We start from the raw sequence: 6452 nt of genomic DNA, 5'->3' as shown, positions 1-6452 counted from the left end.
ATTAATTTTCTACTAGAATCCTCCATTATTGTTCACTTGAGCATGTAGTTCAAACTGCTTTGGGATCCAGCCGATAGTGACTGCTATCGTTAAAGAGGAATTCCAACTTCCATACAACCCTCTCCTTTTTCACCTACTCATAACTCTCAGACAAATTCCATCAGGCTGAAAATTTCCATGCTTGTTCTAAGCCCAAAGTTGAATTATTTTGGAAAGGATGAGTAAACTTAGTTCAACCATTTGAGTTAACCTAGCCAATGTCCTAATTGAAATTTTGAAGCCTGCAAATCTCAGAAAAAGGCTAATACTATTCCCTCCAAACCAGGTTGTTTCATAGGTCATCAATGAGGAAGTAAAATTATTCATGTCTAATGAAAATTGGTTCAGTAATTGTAAATCTGTGAACATTTAGAGTCACATATTTGTTTAAAGATTCCCTAAAATAAAGAGAGCCCTGTTAATGCCTCCTGAGTTTAGGACTAATCTATAAAGGCTCCTCGGTGAAATCCACTTCAATTTAGGATTATATAGGTAAGGTTTCACAACAATTTAGCAGTGTCTTTTCCTAAGAAAACCCAGAAAATTAAATGCAATAGCTAACATTAATGCGATATTCAAGGTGAGAGACCAAGCACTCAGAAATCAGGATATTCCAAATGTTATGATTTTTCCTCTACTTTCAGCTCTGCCACTTTCAACACAAAGAGTCATTTTTATTCCATTTTCTTCATTAAGTGTAAATATTAATGCATTATAGTTTGTGTTGTTTGTCTATCCTGTAGCATAAGATGTACTGGGCGTGCCATGTGGCCAGACTAATATTATGATTGTTATTTAGTGATAATTTAATTTATCCTGAGCTACTGCCAAAGACCCTGGTCAGGACTGGAGGGCCCATTTGTGATGAGTCCTGTGAAAATACATATGACAAGACAATCCCTGCCTCAAAGATCTTACAATCTAAAAGACACTGAAACAAACAAGGGGAAGGGGAACAGCTATATTATACACATGAATCAAACTATCTTGTTAGTTACATTGTATTTCATGGCAACAGATGAGGTCCCTAGGAAACTGCAGGCAAGGAAGAAGTAAAATGATCAAGGGAGTAGAAAAAAGGAAGGAAGGTGAAGAGGAAAACTTAGAGGAGGGACGTGAAAGGCAGGTATGGAGAGGAAGGAGTAGGTAGGGTAAGAAGGATGAAGAGAAGCATGGAGGGCTGGGTAAATGAGGGAGGCAGATGAAAGACTATAAGGGGAGGAAAGGTAAATGACAACGTAAGGTGCAGGTCAGTGGGGAATCTTATCATTTCTCTTTGTATTCACAGAGATTATTAACCTCAGGCCAGATCCTGATTTCTAGGGTCAAAATAGGTTATTTAATCTAGGGCCGAAATGAGTAAATACTGCATAAAAATTAAGTAAGGACCTCAGGCTTTGCCCTCTCAATTTATATTATCTAGCCTACTTTCAACATCCTCCTCAGCTTCCTATTACAAAAGTAAAGTATTACATATTCCTCTGTGTGTTGGGAGTCAATAATGTTCTCATTAAAACTAACTAAGGTTCTTATGGTGGCTTGGAACACTTCATTTGTCTTAGGAGCTGGGTTAAAGATTTGCAGAAGTAAATTAATTATAGCAGTATTTGTCTGAATTGAAAATATTCACATTTACCCACTTTTTTTATTTGGTATACTATTGTTCCCAGATTTCCCTTCACATAAGATTCTTCAAGCCAAATATAACAAAAAAATAAAGAAGAGGTAGTTCATGGTTTGATATTTCTTATGTCATTTAAAAAAATATATCAGATGTGGGAAAACAAACAGTATTTCCTTTCAAACATCAGCAAATAGAAATACCATATTTTAATTAAGTAGAAAATCCTCTCTACCCCCTGGGCCTTCCTACAAATGTAGAAGTTCACAGGCATAGCAAAATTGGTGTGATCCTGTTGCATGGGGAAACAAAGGGAAAGACGGATTTTAGGGAACTGTGGCAGAGTTTCACACTCTCTGTGCACCATGGAGCTGTGGAAGCTCTCTGAATGCTATGGGAATAGGATATGGACCAGGTGTGGGTCTGGTCACTTCACTACTACATGGATCCACCAACCATTGCTGTTTGTGGAGCGGGACTGGCAAGGCATATGTGGCACAGCCCTGGAGCAGTGACGAGTTGGCTTTATTAATGCTCTGTGGCCTTAGTATGGGGTTGAGATTCTTTTCCCCCAATACTTAATGAACTTCCCAGCTGCTCAGGTTGTGTGCTCAAGGCAGAGGTGAAAGTAACTTAAAGGACTTACTGGTACTCTGGAGTCCTTAGGAGGGGAGGGGCCTCAACTGAAAGAGGTGTGGCCTCTACCAGAAAAGGCGGGGCCTTAAGGGCCCAGGGCTCCAACTGCTGCTACAGCAGCAGAGCCCAGGGCACTTTAAATCACCATTGGAGGGGGCCCTGGCCTCTAGTGGAGTTTTAAAGAGCCTGGGGCTCCGCTGCAGTAGCAGCAGCCAGGAGCCCCTGCCCCTTTAAATCACTGCCAGAGCCCTGCTGCCACTACCCCAGGGCTCCAGCAGCAGGGCTCGGGTGGCGATTTAAAGGGCCTTGGAGGGTAGCATCAGTGGGAGCCCTGAGCCCTTTGAATTGCCACTCGAGCCATGGTGCCAGAGCCCTGGGGTAGCAGCGGCAGCCAGGGGCTTGGGTGGTGATTTAAAGCGCCCAGGGCTCCAGCTGCTGCTACCACCCCGGCCTTTAAATCAGCCCTAGAGCCCTGCAGCCGCTACTGCCCCAGCCCTTAAAATAGCTGCCGGAGACCTGCTGCTGCCTCCCCAGGGCTCTGGCAGCAGGGCTCTGGGGACGATTTAAAGGCTCCGGAGCTCCGGTAGCTGCTACCACTCTGGGCCCTTTAAATCAACCCTGGAGCCTGCCAGAGCCCTGGTGGTAGCGGCAGCCGAGCCTTGGCCCTTTAAATCATCACCTGAGCCTCATGCCGCTACCCCAGGGCTCTGGCAGGCTCTAGGGTTGATTTAAAGGGCCCAGAGTGGTAGCAGCTACCGGAGCCCCGGAGCCTTTAAATCGTCCCCAGAGCCCTGCTGCCAGAGCCCTGGGGAGGCAGCAGCAGGTCTCCGGCAGCTATTTTAAGGGCTGGGGCAGTAGCGGCTGCCGCAGCCCCGGATCCTTTAAATAGCCACCGGAGCCCCGCAGCCGCTACTCCAGGGCTCCAGGGACAATTTATAGGGCTCGGGGCAGTAGCTGCGGCAGGCACCCTGGGCCCTTTAAATCGCCGCCCGGGCCCCGCTGCCACTTCTCTAGAGCTCCGGCAGCAGGGCTCTGGTGACAATTTAAAGGGCCGGGGCGCCAGCCGCTGCTCGAAGCCCCAGGCTCTTTAAATTGCCACCAAGGGAAGCCGATCTGCCCCGGTACGGCACACCGGCTCTTGCCAGTACGCCGTACCGGGGCATACCCGCTTACTTTCACCTCTGGCTCAAGGATAGAATTTTGGACTAGTTTGTCCAGTGGTTTAGCTGAAATGCAGTGAGTGGATCTGCACTTTAAAATCTAAGTCCTGGACTAACAAGGAAAGAACACCTCATGCTACATTCTAACAATCCCCTGTGGTGGATGCATGGAGGTGACGCTCTTGGGATGCCGTCCCATAGTTTCATCCAGTTTACTGGCAGAACTGATCATTAGAGCACCTCGTCTGACTTCTTGTATAACATAGGCTACTAAATTTCACCCCCCAGATTTTAGTTAGACCAAAGCATACCAGCCCTCAGGAGACTAAACTTTTGTGTGCACTGGTGGAGAACAGGAGAGACTGAAGTACCACCAATGCCTGAGGCCCCTGCCATGGAAAGTGTACCAGTTATCTTTCTGGTGAATCTAGCCACGCAGTGCCATGACTGCACATTGCCCTAGAATCTCTAAATCCTAAAGCATTTCTACAATCACACTAATATATGTGTATAATACATTATATACTGTGGGCTTAAGTAGTTTACATTTAGTGAGGAAATTGTATTTAAGTGAAGTTTACATTAAGCCTCCAGAGGCAGGGGGAGGGATAGCTCAGTGGCTTGAGCATTCGCCTACTAAGCCCAGTGTTGTGAGTTCACTCCTTGAGGGACTCATTTAGGGATCTGGGGCAAAAAATTGGTCCTGCTAGTAAAGGCAGGGGACTGGACTCAATGACCTTTCAAGGTCCCTTCCAGTTCTATGAGATAGGTATATCTCCATATATATTGTGCAGCTGATACAGTAGCTTAGCCATGAACACAATGTAAGGTATTTTTATCTTGTGCAAGAATATGCTTCCATGAGCAATTATAATCTAATTAAAGTCATTAATGTTTATACCCTGGGGAAATATTCAGTAATTCATAGGCATCTGAGCTTTTCCTGTCTCCCCATCCTCAATATAATTTATGCTTTGTTGAACACTTCTGAGAATATTCAGAAGCTATTTCCCTGACACCCTGAAGCAGGGAAGTAGCCTATGGCAATGTTTTCAATGCCTCTATTTAGAGTTACACTGAATGAAAAGGACTAATATGTCTCTTAAAAGTATCAGAGCTGGAGTCAACTTTTGTGGCCAGATTTTATTTTGTATTCCTCTTACACTATAGGATGATAAAGCTTTTCATATCATAAATCATAGATTAACAAGCCTGTAGCTTTTTATTACTCTAAAATTCAAGTGTATAAACAGAAGTGTCTGAGAACAGTAATGTATTGGTGATTTCATAATCTTAATACCAGCATCTGTGATGTTGTAATGCTTCTATAAACAAGCTCTCCTTTGTAGTTAAGAAGAAAAGTACAGAGCAAGTGAAATAGTGAGTTTTAAAATAAAAGAGAACTGAACAGTTGAAAATTGTATTATATAGCAACTTTTTTATCCACCGAATGGCAAAGGATTGAGTGTCAAAACACGAAGGCGTGGCCTTCAAATCCTTCCCTACTAGGGCCTGATTCAAAACCCATTGAAGTAAATACAAAGTTTCCCACTAGACTTTGCATCAAGCATCTCTATTTCTCACAGTGCCTATTATATACTCACAGAATCTGTTTTAACTAGGAAAATGACCTATCACTGACAACAAGCATCAGCAATGGCTTCCTACTCCTGGCCTCCCTCAAATGGAGCAAGCGATTGCCAACATCCTAGACAGACAACATTTCATTTCAGCAATGGCCTAACACAGTGGCTCACAATCTTATTTGATCATGCCCCCGCCTTTTTTTTGTGTCTGTAGTAGTTTATGCCCTCCCCCGTCCCTCCACATAAATACTTATACCGATATATGCAGTGATGATGCTTCACTTCAATTGTGTTTTTTGTTTTTTTTTCTGTTGCACGAATGAGCCAACGATGCATTGTAATAAGAGCAAAAGCAAAACTGTGATTGTGGTCCAGGCTTACAATCAAATGTGCACACCACATCATAGCAACTGTATTAATGTACAGCTAGCAAGACTTTGTATAATGCTATGCAGGCTTAACAGAATTTTATTAAAATGTGCAGTGCCCTTGAAAGTCAAATACACAGCGCCATCTGATGACCTGATATGTCTGTGTGTAAAATGAGCTTAGTTTGTTATTTTTTCCCCTGAAGCCTCTCACACTCCCCTGTAAAATACAGTCTGCATCCTCTCCAAGGGGGGCCTGCCCTCCTGCCCCCCAGTTTGAGAGCCTCTGGCCTAATGTGATTTGTGCAAAGGGTGTTGTGAAGGGCCTGGTGATGTCTACATTAGCAGCCTGACTATTTTCAAGTGCAGAGAGAACGCATCACTGACACTGTCACACACAGGTCATTTTCCATATTTGGCTGTGCTAGTCTTTTTTCTAAGATATTCCCAACCACTGCTAAGAACAGCATCTCAAGCAGCGGTAGCAATGCTTTGAGCACACATGGAGTATGTCTACACTGTTTTAAAACCCACAGAAGTGAGTCTCAGAGCCCAGGCTCAAGCCACAGAGGAGCTGTGTAGACATTTGGGCTTGGGCTGGAGCACAGGCTCTGAAGCCCATGGAGGGGGTTGAGCAGTGCTTAGTTTATGTCACAGCTCGCTAGGGCTGAGCCCCAGCACCTCTACACTTGGCAGTTCATAGCTCTGGCACCTCTGGCTTTCTGCATCAGTTATGAATGTAACAAATTGCTTGATCCCCGACTCTTCTTTCTTTCATTACAAAGTTAAGCACTGGCGTTGGGTTTCAGAGCCCAAGTTCCAGCCTGAGCCACATATCTACACTGCTGTTTTTAGTCCCCTAACACGAACCCAAATCTGCAGTCCCGGGCTCTGAGACTCTCTGCTATGGCTTTTAAAATGCAACATAGATGTACCACTGGAGACAGGGCACCAGCTAGATGCCAGCATTTTAAGCAGAGTCTTGTCTAAAACCTGCTCAGAGCAGGTTTTACAACATGATGGTAAAAATGACAGCAATCGC

Source organism: Gopherus flavomarginatus, chromosome 2 (assembly GCF_025201925.1).
Source record: "Gopherus flavomarginatus isolate rGopFla2 chromosome 2, rGopFla2.mat.asm, whole genome shotgun sequence".
In the NCBI taxonomy this organism is placed as follows: Eukaryota; Metazoa; Chordata; order Testudines; family Testudinidae; genus Gopherus; species Gopherus flavomarginatus.
The sequence above is the reverse complement of the archived record's forward strand: the minus strand, read 5'-3'. Positions refer to the sequence as shown.